The following is an 18023-nucleotide window of genomic DNA, read 5'->3' as shown; positions in this document are numbered from 1 at the left end:
AGTACTGGATGTTGCATTACAGCATAAATCTTGACTAGTTTTGCATTTTGAAATTTTTTGAATTATTGGATTCTTTTCCTTGTCTCACTAAATGCTTCAAAGCTAGAGATCATGGGGAACTTCCAATATTTTCTTAGTCTTCTGTCTGTGAAGTGATCACTTGTACTGTGTGAATACTTGCTTCGAGACGTGATACGTCGAATATCACTGAAGGCCTGATTCCACTTCACGCATACAAATGATCTATTCTTGTCTGTTTACGCAATACGCACTCAGGTCGTCCTGGTTCAATTATACCTTGATGCTTGTGCTATCTTGCAAAATCAAATATCATGTAAATTTTTCTCAGGTCATTATGGTTCAATTATACCATTATGCTTGTATAAATTTTCAACATATCCTAAACAAATCAATGCTCAATGATGATATCTATAAAGAAAGCAAACAAATGGCTATATCGGATGGCAAATACAGAATGAGGATGCTACCAAAAAAAAAAACAATTAGTTGCATATCATTTTGCATATCATTTTAACATGTTTGCATATCATTTTAACAATTAGTTGCATATCATTTTAACATACTTGCATATCATTTAACATGTTTGCATATCATTTTAACATACTTGCATATCATTTAACATGTTTGCATATCATTTTACATTTAGTTGCAAATCAAATCATACATCTCATTTTTAAGATACATCACACAACATATCAAATCATACATCTCATTTTCAAGATACATCTCAGAGCATATAAAAGCATACATCCTGCATCATATATTATATCATCTATTTAAGCATTGCATCATCATGATGAAATAACCCACATCACATACATCCATATAAACACACCACATGATCAAAGAAAATGGTGTCGTATACATATATATATATCTCAAAAATGATCAAAATGTACAAAATATGTCCCACACTGTGTCTAGTACAAAGAATAACAAATGATCAAAAATAGAATAGAGACCACGTCTCTCAAGTATGACTATCTCCTAACGGAGATGGTCTAGCTCCAAATGCACCCACCCCTGGATCCCCAGGAGGGTCCTGTCTCGGTGGCCCTGTCACACCTCGGCTCTCCGACCGCAACCCAGTATCTCAAGATCGACTAGATCTCGACTGTGCAAAGCTCTGTACTCGCCGGTCCCTGGGTACCATAGCCTCATAGTGCCGCCGATAGTACTCCGCCTCCTGAGCTCTCAATGCTAGCTCTCTCAGGGTGTCTCTCATAGAACCACCCATCGCTGCTCTCTGCATGCTGGACACCACCTCCTCTGCTCGCCCCCTCCGCTCTATCTTAGTGTCCCGCTCAGTGGTCAATTGTGAAATCTGCCACTGATATGTCAAAATCTGTGCCTGTAGCTGCTGAACAATCACCTGTAGGGTCCGGATTTGTGCATCCTCAACATGTGTAGGGATTCGAACCCGTAGTGGTACCTGTGCCAGGGCAACTCCTCCAACCCTACCTATCCTCGGTGCTGGAGGTGGGAGCACATCTGTCCTCCTCCTCTGAGCTGGTCGCCTTGCCTCATCAACCCCCCCCATTGCCGCTAGCACCTCTCCCACTCTCCCCTCTCCACCGGCTTGAATAGCCAATCCACCTCTCCCCCTATCTATCATCCCCTGTCTCACCGCTCTCTCCACACCCCTGTCTCCTCTCCTAGCTCTACCTCCCCACCTCCCTCTAGCTCCTCTCCCTCGTCCATCTCCTCCATCCTCTCCATCATCATCATCATCTCCCTCTCCCTCCTCCTCATCAGAATCAAAAGCTGGCCTCATCTCATCAGGATCAGATATCCTCACCACTGCCCTCGTAGCAAACAATCGGGCAAACTCATCCGTCATGCCCGCATCCTGAATCTTAGGGGCATAATCCCATATCTGCCTAGCCAACCCAACAAAATCCTCCACCGCCACTGCACTATCAATGGTCAGCCCCCAATCTGCTACATCCTACCGCCGCCGTGCATATAGGCACACTCCCTATGGAATACCCTGCTGGCACCCAAACTGTCTCAAAACTCGGGTCACCACAAACCTCTCAATCACAAACGGGGTCCTCCCGATCAAATATCTGGTCATGAAAACAAGGGGCATCTCTAGCCCATCCTTTGCCCGCACCTCGCATCCTGTATACGGTCGCTAGGTGACCGTATCTATATCATCGAACACTCTCCTCCAATGCTCTAGTTTGCCTATCCGTATGCATATGCGCATCCCACGGGCTTATTCCTATCTGCTAGTGGCCTCGTTGCTGGAATGTGCTCCCAGCACCATACGTATAATAGTGTCCTGCCAGCTGACAAACTGCCATAACCAAGGTATACCACCTCATGTAGACCCTTGTATAGATGGGTCAGCATAGCTGATCCCCATGAAAATCGCTGGCCCTGTGTGATCATCTCCTCCAAAACCAGCCCCCATCCCACCGAGAATCCCTTTGACCTGCGATCAGGACAAAGGAATCCACCAATGAACCCTGCTAGTACAGATGGAAGTGGTGCATAATCTAGGTCCAAAAACTCTTGCCACGGGATCTCATAGCCATAGACTGTCTCATCATCGAAGATACAGTGCAGTGCCTCTATCCCACCCTCCTCCGACTGCTCATATGGTAGTAGTGCACCTACTACGGGAATCCGCAGAATCCTGTAACAGTCCTCTAGGGTGACTATCATCTCTCCAGTAGCAAAATGGAAGGTTTTTGTGTCGCTGTGCCACCTCTCTACCAATGTTGTCAATAGCCCTCGGTTCATAGTGAACTGAGGCATATCCAAAAAAGAGGTCAACCCACATCTCTCAATAATGTCAAGATCGGCCTGCAACAACCGCGGTATCAATCTCCACGGTCTCGGAAATCTCTCCCGCGACTGGACCACACCCAATCGCTCCTGTCAAACAAGCAAAACAAATCCAATATCAGTTTCCACATCAAAACAAAGATATCAAAATCAAACTCACATCAACAACATGAAACAATTTGCTCATCTACATCAAGTTCAAAATCCTATCATTTCATATCAACTTGTAAAACAACTCAAGTTATCAAAAACCATATCAAAACTTGTAAAACAACTCAAGTCTCCAAAATCACATAAACTTGTAAAACAACTCAAGTTTCCCACCCATATCAGCTTGTAAAACAACTCAAGTTTCCAACCCATATCAGCTTGTAACACAAATCAGGCTTCACACATTGAACTTGAAACACGGTACGCAAACAAATCATATTTTGATCAAAACACCACATTGATATCTATACATAACTTGAACAAAAAAAAAAACACAAATCAAAACAAGTTATATCGACACTCATATTAGACAAATCCATAAAATCAAGACAGACACAACAAATTTACAAATCCGCTCATCTTGCATAAATTTTCCATATGCGCTCAAACAGACTCCCGCTGTGCTAAACTTCCCCCACGCACTAGGCTGTTTTTCCTATGCACTAATCTATTCACCCTATGCGCTAGACTGACTCTACGTGCTAACTCTTTCCTCCCATGCGCCACCTAACCTATCCTATGCGCTAGACTGACTCTACGCGCTAATCTATACCTCCCAGGCACTACCCGTTTGACCCTATGCGCTAGGTTAGCCCTACATGCTAAACCCCCTTACCCATGCGAACCCCTGTGACCTCTATGTGCTAGATCTACCCTATGCGCTAACCTGCAGACCTGACATGCTACCTGACTATCGCCATGCGCTATTCTGCATCTATGCGCTAACCTGTTTACCCTATGCACTACCCTATTTGTTTCGGACGTGACCTTATAAATTGACTAGATGTGCTACTTAAAACTTCGTATGCACTAATCTATGACTTTGACGTGCTAAAACGATACAGCCGAGTTTTAAAAATCAAAAAATGACTAAAAACAACCAAATAAAAAATCAAAAGAGGGTCAAAAACGTTGACTTACTGGTGGTCCATACGCGGCAGGTCTCCGATACCTCCGAACGCGCTCGAAATGGTGTCTAGAATACGGAATCGGCATTTTCTCTGCAGACTAAATTCTCTTTCTCCAAAGTCAACAAGGCACAAATGAATCAAATCAAAGCTCTTTTCCCCTTTTTATAGGAGGAAAATGAAATTAGGGTTAGCCAAACGGACCTGTAATATGGTCGCGGTCTCCCCTATACCTTACACATTGTACATTATCGGGAGATGAATCAATTTACACACAAATTACATCGACGAAATCCTACACATCCAAGCAACTCATCATATCAAATAAAAAAATTTCAAAAAATAAAATTGATTCATCTCCCGAGGGGGCATCACCATCAAAATATCGAATCTGGGGCATCACACATCAAATCAAATCTGGTATCACCATCAAAATATCGAATCTAGGGCATCACACATCAAATCAAATCTGGGGCACGACTTGCAAATCAAAAGAGCGACACAAAAATTGCATTTGATCATAAATCATGATAAGGCATCATTTTCTTTGAAATAACATGTGCACACACGTCACTTCAAAGAGGGGCAAAATGTAGACGTATAAAAATGACCATATTCCTAAATGAATATTTTATGTTCATTTCTCTATTTAATTAAATCCAATTTAATTAAAATACCCGCATTCCTCTATTTAATTAAGTAAATTATTCAATTTATTTAAATTAAATTCATTATACCCATTTAATGAATAAATCATTTTATTCAATTAAATTCCCCCTATCCACTTTTAATTAAATTCAAATTTAATTAAATAGTTATCCTAAATTAAATAAATCTAATTTATTTAATTTCCCCAAATTGCAACTAAATTGAATTAAATCATTTAAATCAATTAAATCCTATTATCCCTCCATCCACTTGCAAAATCCTACATCTCCCACTTGCCTTCCTAAACCCCTTTCTAATACCTTCTAGACTCTTCTAATCGCTTCTAATTAGCCTAACCCATCTTCTAAACTTTGTCACATCCCTAAGCAAGGGGAGGTCACTTCTCAAACCCTCAAAGTCTTTGATAACCATTAAAGGCTTCCAACCTTCAACCACTTAATTCCTCAAAGTCTTTGATAACCATTAAAGGCTTCAAACCTTCAACCACTTAATTCCCCAAAGTCTTCATAACCATTAATGGTTAACTCAAACCCTCTTACATGGTTAAATTATTTCTTTTAACTCAACCCAAGGGTCTCATCAGGCCTTTAATGCTTTGACCATGATTATCTCTTAATCATTTGCACAAAGGTTTATCCTTGGATTAACTCTTAATCCAGTGGGTAATCCTAATTTAAGCTTGACCCTTACCTTCTAGATAACCATAAGGTCTTCTCAGGCATTTAATGTCTCCAACCCTTTCTCTCAACCCAACCCTATGTTGACACTTGTCACCATTTCATTGGTGCAAATTGCAAACATGGATCCCCAACTTTCAAACTCAACCCTTGATCAACTCTTTTAATCCTGACCATCCATTGCCCTATTTTTGCTATAAATAGAGCTCTCATTCCTCCATTTTAAAATCATCCTCCAAATTTGTAGTATCATACTTATGCTCAAATACATTCAAGCTTTCATATCTCATTTTATGCTCATCATTTTAGCCTCTTTTAAATCAGAAACTAGTCTAAATATGCATGTTTAGAATAATTTCTTTATCATTTAGCTCAATCATAGACTAAATATATCATGTTAGGATAGTACTCATACTAACCTTGTCATCTTATCATCTATTTTATTGCATTTCTAGAACCATGCATAGCTTAGGATGAATCTCATACTAAAGTCTATCAAAGCATCCCTCGTTCTTGCATTTTCCATCCCTAAACCATTTTGCTCAGTGATCTGAGAGCAAAAACATTGGTTTGAGGGACATTGTAAGATAGAGAACCATGGGACCAATCTTGGGAAGCTGAGTAATACTTCATTACTCCATAGCTTGCACCAAGAAGTCCTGTGTGTGTGTGTGGACAAGTATTTTGGAACATTTTTCACATATTGAGTTCTATCGACCCACTTTTCCCGCATACAGGTACCTATTAGATATCATGTCTTAATACATACAACTTACCTACAATAGGCATCCTATTAGACATCATCCTATCAAAGAACACTTATTTTTGGCAAGAAGATCAATATGATTGTTGACTCAATTGGTCAAGTTAGTCTTATCTTTTATGAATTTCTCTCGGTTTATGTTCCTATACTACTCAAGGATGTCCAAAAGTGACTAGAGAAACCAGGATGGTTCGTGATCCATTTTCTTTTTTTGATGTTTGTGGTGTGTTTTCATGAAGCTAAAGGGCACATGTATTTTGGGTGTATGTGTTGGCACGTTCATTTGGAAATATCCTATGCAAAAATGAAATTAGGGATCACTATGCTTGTGATTGTTGCACATATCTCAACCCTTATTACAACAACCATGAAATGGATGGATGCACTCCTTGTTTGTTATATGTTTGCTAAAGCAATGAGAAAGCATCAACACCTTGTCCTTTCATATCTTGGTGTACAAACCTCCATTGATACATACTAGGGCTAGATGATGAAATTGTCGCACTACCTAAGAAGCACAATAATTTATGATAGTTTCATTTCCTCATATCAAATATTCTATCCATCAATCAGCTCTATTTCCTAACATTATGAACACTTCTTATTAATCATTCTTCACTTTCATAAAATTTCATCATTCATCCAACTTTCATCTATCCCGCTTATCTTTTACACATTTAATCAATTAATCACTTTCTTTTAACATTAATTAAATAATCTAATTATTTAATTAATTTTGATTATTTCACTTTAATTAAGCAATCTTTGTTGTTCAATTAAAATCAATTCCCATATTCCCATGATTAAACAGTTTCTTCAAATTATTTAATTATCTAATGATGTCTTCTCAAATTAAATAAATTCCTAAATTTGTTAAATGCCATTTAACTCTAATTTTGAATAAGTTTCATTTATCACCAAATTCAAATTAACTTGATTTCCATCTCATTTCAATCTCAATTTCATGCTTTTTGAAAACCAAAATTTCCTCCAAATAATATTTCATCCCAATTTCCTATAGCACATGTGAAAATTCCTAACTATCACTAACTCTCAATCAATCTTGAATCACCTTTTTTCTAACTAGTCATTCAATTCAGTCTTCAAATCAATTAAATGGGTTAACAATTCAATCAATCCTTTTAACTCTCAATCAAATCTCTTGACTAGTCAATCAAGTGAGTTATTCTCTCAATAAAATTCAACTAGAATGAGTAATTGTATCTCACCAACCAATCTCAAACATTGATTCATTCTATCTTCAAATCAATCTCAACCATCAACTCAAACCTCTTGAAATCTATAAATTGAACATCATTCCTCCCTTATCGATAACCACTATCTTTGTAATTCTTGTGCTTACATCTTGTAGGTTTTGGTGAAGTGCAACTTTGAGAGCCATCATCCACACAAGAAAAAGGAGAACAATGGAGGCCAAGTGCATTGGAGTCAACATGGGTTTATGCATTTCATGATTTCATGATATTTTTGTTGATTTCATTTGTATTCCTTTATTGTGTTGCATTTGGATTTGTTTATAAGATTTAGAGATTTGGTGGTTACCTTTTATGTCTAATACACATTCTTAATTTTCTTGCATGTATAGTATCTTAATACTGTGTATAATATTTTCTTTTTTATTAAGTAACTAGACTAGATCCAAAATTAATCTATTTGTCACCTCAATGGGAACGACTTTGGGTTTATCAACTACAACTAGCAAAAATCCTTTGGGACAAGAACCAGGGTCTGTCTCCTTCAAATTTCTTGCTAATATTGACATCCAAACAATTCCTAATCTAGTTAACCATAAAGGAGCTAAGCATATTGAGATTCATTTAATATATTTTACTAAGAAATTTCTACAAGATGGTAAATTTTATTTTTCATCGTGTGTCCTCAAAGGCTAGTTACCAAGAATTTTCATAACTAATTTCCAAGAATATATTTCTTCATCCTCAATATTTGATCAACCTTAGGGAGTCTCCTTCAAGGGTGGACGATCAATAACTATATCAATAATCTAATTCTACAGTAAATATTAAGGGGGTATGTTGGAATTTTTTAATCATGTTTAGGACCTCCTAATATTTTCATTTATATAATTTAGGCTAACTTTCTTGTTTATGTTTACCTCTTTTGGATATGTGTTGATTTTCCTACGTGGATATGCATATCGAACGTGTATATACACACCCAAACACATTATTTTCTAGCCAAGATTCATTATAATACTATTAGCTATGAGCACCATTAGCTTTTTTTGTCTCTTTTCTCTTATTGTTTTTATTTTGGTAAAGCCTAGTTTCTTCATTCCTAAGGGTTCATATCTTCTAGTTGCTATAGGCACTTCTACAACCTATCTTAATACCAAGATATTTATTTTTTCTAAAAGTTATAACTGATCCATGCTATGTCACAGATGAATATATGCTCTCTCAAATGGTTATAAATAACTAGTTTTATCATCACGAGGATATAATATGACTTGTTTCCCTCCATTATTCACAATATTGATCAATTAAATCCTTATAATAAAGTGGACAACCACATAGTATTATCATCATTGTTTGGTTCTCATCTATGGATCATCCACATCTTCAAGTAGATTAGTATGCTAGATATCAAGAAGGCCTTATGAGTTGCATTCATACCTAATTGGATATTTCTTATCTCTTCCTCATCCTCTACCCATCAACGGGGGATGTGTTAGAAAATGGATAATGTCTATCCCACTTGCTTTTGGGTAGGGATAGTTATGAGTCCTCCATTATTGAAAGGGAAGAGTTTATACTATGCCAATATAGAGTAGATTGTATTACTTCTGTTCATTTGTAGGTAAGAATCGTGTTAGAAGTTGTTAATTTTGTTTTAATTCATCTATTGTAATTTATCTACTTCCAACCATTACAATTAGATTAGCTTATAAAAATCATTGACATTTTAAAAATAAGATTAATAATCACAATCTTGATCAAAAAAATTGTACTTCAATCAATTGGCATTCCATTGGTTATCTTGAATCCTTTTAGAAATTATAGGTGTTTATTGAATCTCTATCTCTATCTCATCAAATTGTTAAAATATTTATATTTACACCCACCTCTTGGATGGTGGGGATATTTCTTGGAGGAGGATGAGCCTATATAATGATGCTTCCTTTTTCGAAAACAACCCATTACTTCCTATATTTTGAAGAAAGTTAAATTTATTCCCTAGAAGAAATGAAATGTGTCAAATTATTTGTAGGAAGTGAATGTTTGATTATTTTTCTTTTATTTAAAGAAAGTGACAATTTTCTTATAATTTCATCACATTCTAACATTCAATATTAAAAATTCCTTTCCAAGGTAAAATTGTTAGACAGTTCAAATAACTGGAAGACAACTGAGGGGGGGGGGGGGGGTGAATCAGTTGTCACAGATTACCGGAACCATTAGAACTTTAAAATTTAAACCAGAACCCAAAACATTAATACCGGAATAACAGTTAAACCAATTAAGCATAAACAATAATCACATAATAAACATCATCCACATGACACCAAGATTTGTACGTGGAAAACCTGGTAAAGGGAAAAACCATAGTGGGAAGCCTACCCACAGTTAGATAATACTTTTGCAGTAAGTATGTGAATTACAATTGAGGGGCTTGCACTTGTAGGAAGGCCAATAACCTAGAGTGCACTGCTCATCACAAAAGGAGCATCACTGACTACATAGAAATCTAGACTACAATCCGAAGAAGTGTTGAACTGCAAAAGATAGCATCTCCTATGCCTGAGTATAGTTCTGGTTAAGCTCAATACTAGAGGACTAAATCCTCTTACATAAACCCAATTCGATCTCCAATGATTGACCAACTCCTCTGCTTGAATGATATTACATTATTCACACATTCCATTCCTTGACCATGACCTCTAATAATAACCATGATAATCTACAATGAGATCTATATCTATATATATAAACCATCGACCATAAACAATCAGGTTGGCCACTAGACAATAAACCAATTACATAATTACAAACCATGTCGGCCTTAGACCAAACAAATAATATCCAACACATAAGACATCCCGGAAATACATCGATAGGTCCAATCCACACGTTAAATAAAATCCGGTCCATAAACTAGATCAACTAGGACCCAATATAGGTCCACACACTTTAGAAATGATCTCCATCCGCCAAGTCTCAAACATGATCACCAACAACATCTTGAAACTCCACCAGATCTGCACCAACACCACTTATGCAATTCATCAAAGATCTTTATCAAAATCTTTGTCGGTGAAACCCTCACCGGAACCAGAAGATAAGCTTCTAAGAAAACAAGATAGCATCCGAACACCAGACCAAAACCAACTGACCAAATATGAGCATGAGTATCATGAACAAGCCAATTCCATCACCAAATTATACTAGAGCCTATCGGATCATGACGGATCCAGATTAACCAGAAATCACTCAACCTACCGGGACCAGAAGGGTGTCAATAATGTTGCAATATGTGCAAGAGTATGATGGCATGATGATATTGTATGTTGTCATTGATGTCAATATGCTGAGAAGTGAACCGGTATATTGAAGTTAAGCAACTAGCAAAGAGAACCAGTATGGTGGTGTAAACCGGTATATGTGCAATAAGTGAAGTGGTATTCTTGTCCAAGTGAATCGGTATGATGTTGTGAACTGGAACCGGTATGTCAGAACGAGAACGGTACATGGAATGTGGTATGACTACCGATTGGTAGTCTTAGCTTCAGGGTTTCCGGTTGAAGTGTTCCAAGCTTGTGTGATTCAACCGATGATATTGTGTGATGAGTTAGCATTATAATAGAGATTAGATCATGTTTCCATGTCAGTCTCGTGCACGTGAAGGATCTTGCATGAAGGAGATTGATCCTATCTACCTCGGGAATGTGCAAAGTCTTTGCAAATGGTGGAGAACGCGTGGGGTTATCACCTACATAAAGTGGTGAAGAATGAATGATGGAGAATGTCTTGAGATCTCTTCAAGACTGTTGTATTCAAATACAAAGTGCTCGATGGTTAGGATTGAACCAATCAATTGCTTAACCTAATTGTTTAGGGTTTAGGGTTTATGTTGCTGACCTATCTGTGTTCTATAAGGTCAATGTTATGTTTCATGTTGAGGTTGTTGGTAGATGTTGTGTGTGTATCTAAGTGCAAAGATGCGTGATTCTTGCTAGACAAGATAAGAGGATTGATACTTGGATAGTGTGTGTGCAGAAGGAAGGAACTAAAGCGGATCTGCATTGGCATTGAGTGCTATTATCATATCATTGTAATACCTGTTGATCTTTAACTACTTCAACAGTTGGAAAATCCCTTAACCGGGTAGCTTTAACTAGCTTGTTGTAAATCCTTTAACATGGTGACTCAAAGTCATTGAGTTCATAAAACCCTCTGACAAGGTAACCTCTAATAGGGTTTAACCCGTAACTGGGTATTCTAGCCATCCCTTAACTGGGTGATCCCTAACAGGATCGGTTCCTAATAGAACCTGTTGTTACAGTCTTTAACCGAACTAGGCTTCTAATAGAGTGGACTTCAAAAGAGTTCAAATCAACTTGTGGGTATTCATCCCAACCATGGTTTTTCCCAGTTGGGTTTCCACGTGAAAAATATGTGTGTCATAAATGATGTCTTTTTCATGTGATGCTTTGTTGTTTTCTGTCAAGCGGTGAATCATGTTGTTCTAGCAAGTTATTATATTTTTGATGATAGATTATCTGGTATACATAAGGACAAAGTGGAAATTAGGAAGTAGGTTGTGTGGAAAGCTAAGAAGATTGACCGGTTCATGTCTTTTAGAGTTGCACTGTGTTTAACCGATAGTAGTCTGGTCTGGACCGGTGTTAGATATTGTCAGTAGTTTACAGTCTGCAATCAAACCAGTTCAGGAAAAGTTTTTGTGCCTGCACTGATTCACCCCCCCTCTCAGTACCAGTTTGGTACTCACTTTTCATTATTGAGTTATCAATTGGTATCAGAGCATCCTCCAAGTCCTTTGTGTTGTAAGCTTAATCGCTTGAGGGAAAGATCCTATTGTAATGATGAAGAGGGAAGGTCCAAAGTTCAACAGAGATAACTTTAAAATATGGAAGGACAAAATAAAGATATACATCAAAAGCATGGGTGCTCAACATTGGATCTATGTTGAGAATGTTTATGTTATCCCAACCGGTACTCTCACCGATGACCAAAAGAGAGAGATTCAGGAGAATGGGCAAGTCATGGAAGCCCTAATCAGTAGCTTATCTGACATTGAGTTTATTGATGTCCAGGATAAAGACAACCCCAAAGAAGTATGGGATACTCTTGAGAATATCTATGGCGGTGATGAGCATGTAAAACAAGCTAAGGAAGAAAGCCTTAGAGGGAAGTTTGAAGACATGCAGATGGTTGAAGGTGAGACCATTCAACAATATGGAATACGAATCAAAACTATTGTTGGTGATATCAAGAGTGCAGGTGGCAAAATAGAAGATTCCACTATTGTCAGCAAAGTTTTGAGATCCTTATTATTGGTCTATGCAATAAGGGTTGCTTCTATTTAGGAGTTGAGATCAATAGACAAGACTAAGGTATCCCTAGACTCCATTGCAAAATTAATAGCCTATGAGCTAAATAGTTTTGATGGTAGTGTTCAGAAGACTGAATTATCTTTTAGAGCATCTGTTGCACCATCCAGAAAAGGAAAAGAAGCAAGCAACAATGGTGAACCAAGACAGAGCAGAGAGATGGATGATGAGGAGATTCTGATGGAATTTGAAGCTCTTCTTGCCAAGAGACTTCCTAAGGGAACCAACAAATACAAAGGTAATATTCTTTTGAAATGCTTTTCTTGTAACTAGATAGGAGACATCGCTATAAACTGTCCTAATGGTGATAGCAAGGACAAACCGAAAAGTTTCAAGAAATTCAAAGGAGGAAACCGAAGAAACTATTTTGTAGCAGTTGATGAAGGTGTCACAGATGAGGAATCAGAAGATGAAGAAAATTAAGATATTGTGTTTGTTGCAGTCAAGGAGGATGTGTCAAACAAGAAGGCTCTTGTCTCCTTCTTTGATAATTCCAATAAGTGGATTATTGACAGTGGTTGCTCTCACCATATGACTGGTGACTGAAGCAAGTATATCCCTGGAAGAGTATGATGGTGGTGTGGTTTGTTTTGGTAATTATGCACCATGTATGGTCAAAGGCAAAGGGTCCATCTCTCTAAATGGAAAGAGCAATGCTGACAATGTGTATTGGGTGGAAGGTCTCAAACATAATCTATTAAGTGTTTCCCAACTGAATGATGGTGGACTCACTCTGGAATTCAAAAATGGAGTCTGCAAAATCAAAGGAAAGAATGGTGAACTGATGGCCACTGGTATGCAGACCAAGGGTAACCTATTTCAACTGAATGCAAATATAAGTACATGTCTTATGGCTAAGTTTGATGATAGCTAGATATGGCATAGGAAACTCTACCATGTAAACTTTGATAACATAGTAAAGGCCAGTAAGATCAAGGCAGATAGATGACTACCAATGTTGAACAAACCAGAAAATCCTTTGTGCAGAGAGTGTCAACTGGGGAAAATGTCTTCCTCAACCTTCAAAGGTAAATCTTTCACTGCTGACAATTTACTTGATCTTGTGCATACTGATTTGTGTGGTCCTATGAAAACTAGGAGTGTGCAGGGAGATAGGTATTTTATGATTCTAACAGATGATTGCTCAAGAATGATGTGGGCCACATTCTTGAAGGACAAATGTGAAGCTTTTGGAAATTTCAAAGCCTTCAGAGCACTGGTAGAAAAGGAAAGTGGTAGAAGAATCAAATGCCTTAGAACTGATCAAGGAGGGGGATTCACATCCGATGAATTCAACAAATATTGTGAAGAGAATGGCATAAAGAGGCAACTGTCTGCCCCCCAAACTCCACAGCAGAATGGCTTAGCAGAGAGGAACAATCAGACTATGGTTGAAGTGGCTAGAACTATGTTGATCCAAGGAAAAGTTGCTCACACCTTTTGGAGAGAAGCAGTGAGCACTATAGTCTACACAATGAATTGGGTACTCATCAAAAAGGGAAAGGATAAGACTCCTTATGAGTAGTGGACCGGTAAGACACTAGTGGTAAGCTACTTTAGAGTGTTTGGTAGTAAATGTTACATCAAGAGGAGTGAACATTAGAGCATGTTTGATGCTAAATGTGATGAGGGAATATTCCTAGGGTATTCCACTAAGAGAAAAGCTCTCAAATGTTTCAACAATAGGACTCAGAGAATTGTTGAAAGCATCAATGTTAGGGTTGATGAAAACTCTGAGAATCTGAGGAAACTGGTAGAGAGAATGTAGGAGATGAACCGGTAGTAAGCTTCTGGGAACTGGTTGTAAATTTGCCCAGTACCAGCAATTATGCTCCTACACTGATAGATGCTAATGAAGATGAGGATGGTGAAGAAAAGCAAGAGGAAGTTGTTAAGAATATACCTAGGTATGTCAAACTCAATCATGAGCCAAAGCAAGTAATAGGAGACAAGTATGTAGGAATCCTTACAAGAAGAAAGGTCAAAGAAAACTCATGTATGATCTTTGAATTTGAGCCTAAATCATTCAAAGAGGTACATAAAGATGAAGATTGGATCAAGGCAATGGAAGAGGAACTTGATCAGATAGAAAAGAATGGTACATGGTCCTTGGTACCCAGATTGAAGCATAAAAATGTCATTGGTACCAAATGGGTTTTCAGAAATAAGCTGAATGAAGATGGGAAAGTGATAAGAAACAAAGCCAGACTGGTGTGTAAGGGGTATGCTCAAGAAGAAGAAGAAGACTATGGAGAAACCTTTGCTCTAGTAGCCAGATTGGAAGGAGTTTGTATGCTTCTTGCATATGCAGCTTTTAAAGGATTCAAGGTATACCAAATGGATGCAAAATCTGCATTCCTAAATGGAATACTTGAAGAAGAGGTGTATATAGAGCAACCAGATGGGTTTGCCCTATCAGAATACAGTGACATGGTGTGTAGGCTACATAAAGCCTTGTATGGACTAAAGCAGGCACCTAGAGAATGGTATGAATGCTTGCACTCCCATCTTGTGAAGATTGGATTTGAAAGAACAAGTGAAGATAGAAATATCTACTTGAAATTAGAAGGAGATCGGATTCTAATTTGTGAAGTATTTGTTGATGACATCATCTTTGGAGGAGATGACAAGATGAGTCATGATTTTGTCGATGAGATGAAGAAGGGATTTGAGATGTCACTCATAGGGGAGATTAAGTTCTTCATTGGACTACAGATTCAACAAATGAGAGATGAAATCTTTATTACTCAGTCCAAGTATGTCAAAGACATCTTGAAGACCTTTGGCATGAAAGACAGTAAAACGGTTGGTACGCCAATGGTGACCAGATGTAAACTATCAAAAGAAGATGACTCAACACTGGTAAATGAGAAGGAATACCGATCAATGATTGGTAAGCTGCATTATGTAGTGCATAGAAGACCAAACATTGCGCATGCAGTGGGTATTACCGCTCGGTTTCAACAAAGCCCAAGAGAATCCCACTTGGTAGAAGTCAAGTGGATTCTTAGATATCTGAAAGGAACTATTGACTATGGGTTATCATATCCATACAATAATGAGTTCAACCTGAAAGTGTTCATAGATGCTGATTGGGTTGGTAATGTAGATGAACGGAAGAGCACAACCAGTGGTGCATTCTTTCTTGATGGTAGACTGGTCTCATGGATGAGTAAAAAGCAGAGTTGTATCTCTCAGTCTATAGTAGAAGCGGAGTATGTTGCAGATTTTATGAACTATACCCAGACTATTTGGATGAAGCATGTATTGAATGGCTTCAAAGTTCCTATATCTGAACCGGTAAGTATATTCTATGACAATACAAGTGCAATTAACATATCCAAGAATCTGGTTTTACATGTTAGAACCAAGCACTTTGAACTCAAGTATCATTTCTTGAGGGAAAAGGTTCATAACAAAGAGGTGGCATTGGAACATATTTCTAGTAAGGAGCAGTTAGCAAACATATTCACCAAGCCTCTACCAAAGGCTACTTTTACCTATCTAAGAGGTGAGTTAGGGGTGTTGCCCCTTCAAGAGGTGAACTAAAAGTATGTGCTCCACATCAGTCAGGTATTGCAGTGTCCAATGTTTTTCAGGATTGATGTGTTGAAGGATGCTAGTCCTCAAGGGGGGCAACATAGTGGAATGAGGGAAGCTTGTGCCTCCACTTTGGCATTGTTGTCAAAGGGGGAGAAGATGTGAAGCGGGGAAGATATCTGCAGAAATAGGGAGAAGATGTGATGTTGAGTGATATCTTTGTATATTGCCATCAATGCAAAAGGGGAAGATTGTTGGCATATGTGCAAGAGTATGATGACATGATGATATTGTATATTGTCATTGATGTCAATATGTTGAGAAGTGAACTGGTATATTGAAGTTAAGCAACTGGCAAAGAGAACCAGTATGGTGGTGTAAACCGGTATATGTGCAATAAGTGAAGTGGTATGCTTGTCCAAGTGAACCGGTATGATGTTGTGAACCGAAACCAGTATGTCAGAATGAGAACCGATACATGGAATGTGGTAGGACTACCAGTTGGTAGTCTTAGCTTCAGGGTTTCTGGTTGAAGTGTTCCAAGCCTGTGTGATTCAACCGATGACATTGTGTGATGAGTTAGCATTGTAATGGAGATTAGATCGTGTTGCCACATCAGTCTCATGCATGTGAAGGATCTTGCATGAAGGATATTGATCCTATCTACCTCAGGAATGTGTGAAGTCTTTGCAAATGGTGGAGAACGCATGGGGTTATCACCTACATAAAGCAGTGAAGAACGAACGATGGAGAATGTCTTGAGATCTGTTCAAGACTGTTGTATTCAAATACAAAGTGCTCAATGGTCAGGATTGAACCGATCAATTGCTTAACCTAAGTGTTTAGGGTTTAGGGTTTATGCTATCAACCTATCTATGTTCTATAAGGTCGATTTTATGTTTCATGTTGAGGTTGTTGGCAAATGTTGTGTGTGTATCTAAGTGCAGAGATACGTGATTCTTGCTAGACCAGATAAGAGGATTGATACTTGCATAGTGTGTGTGCAGAAGGAAGGAACTAAAGCAGATCTACATTAGCATTGAGTGCTATTATTTGATCATTGTAATACCTATTGATCTTTAACTACTTCAATAGTTGGAAAATCCCTTAACCAGGTAGCTTTAACCAGCTTGTTGTAAATCCTTTAACAAGGTGACTCAAAGCCATTGAGTTCATAAAATCCTCTGACAAGGTAACCTCTAATAGGGTTTAACCCTTAACCAGGTATTCTAGCCATCCCTTAACTGGGTGATCCCTAATAGGATCGGTTCCTAACAGAACTTGTTGTAATAGTCTTTAACTAGACTAGGCTTCTAATAGAGCGGACTTCAAAAGAGTTCAAATCAGCTTGTGGGTATTCATCCCCACCATGGTTTTTCCCAGTTAGGTTTCCACATGAAAAATATGTGTGTCATATGTGATGTCTTTTTCATGTGATGCTTTGTTGTTTTCTGTCAAGCGATGAATCATGTTGATCTAGCAAGTTATTATATTTTTGATGATAGATTATCTGTTTATGCATAAGGAAAAAGTGGAAATGAGGAAGTAGGTTGTGTGGAAAGCTAAGAAGATTGACCAGTTCATTTCTTTCATAGTCTGGTTTGGACCGGTGTTAGAGATTGCCAGTAGTTTACAGTCTGCAATCAAATCGGTTCAGGAGAAGTTTTTGTGCCTGTACTGATTCACCCCCCCTCTGAGTATCGGTTTGGTACTCACTTTTCATCATTGAGTTATCAGGTAAAGCAATCAAACAGCTAGTGTTGGCATCAATGACAAAACATCAATGCAACATGTAATGCCCCACTAGGAAACCCTGAAGGGATAAAGCT

Source organism: Cryptomeria japonica, chromosome 9, assembly GCF_030272615.1.
Source record: "Cryptomeria japonica chromosome 9, Sugi_1.0, whole genome shotgun sequence".
Classification (NCBI taxonomy): domain Eukaryota; kingdom Viridiplantae; phylum Streptophyta; class Pinopsida; order Cupressales; family Cupressaceae; genus Cryptomeria; species Cryptomeria japonica.
The sequence above is the reverse complement of the archived record's forward strand: the minus strand, read 5'-3'. Positions refer to the sequence as shown.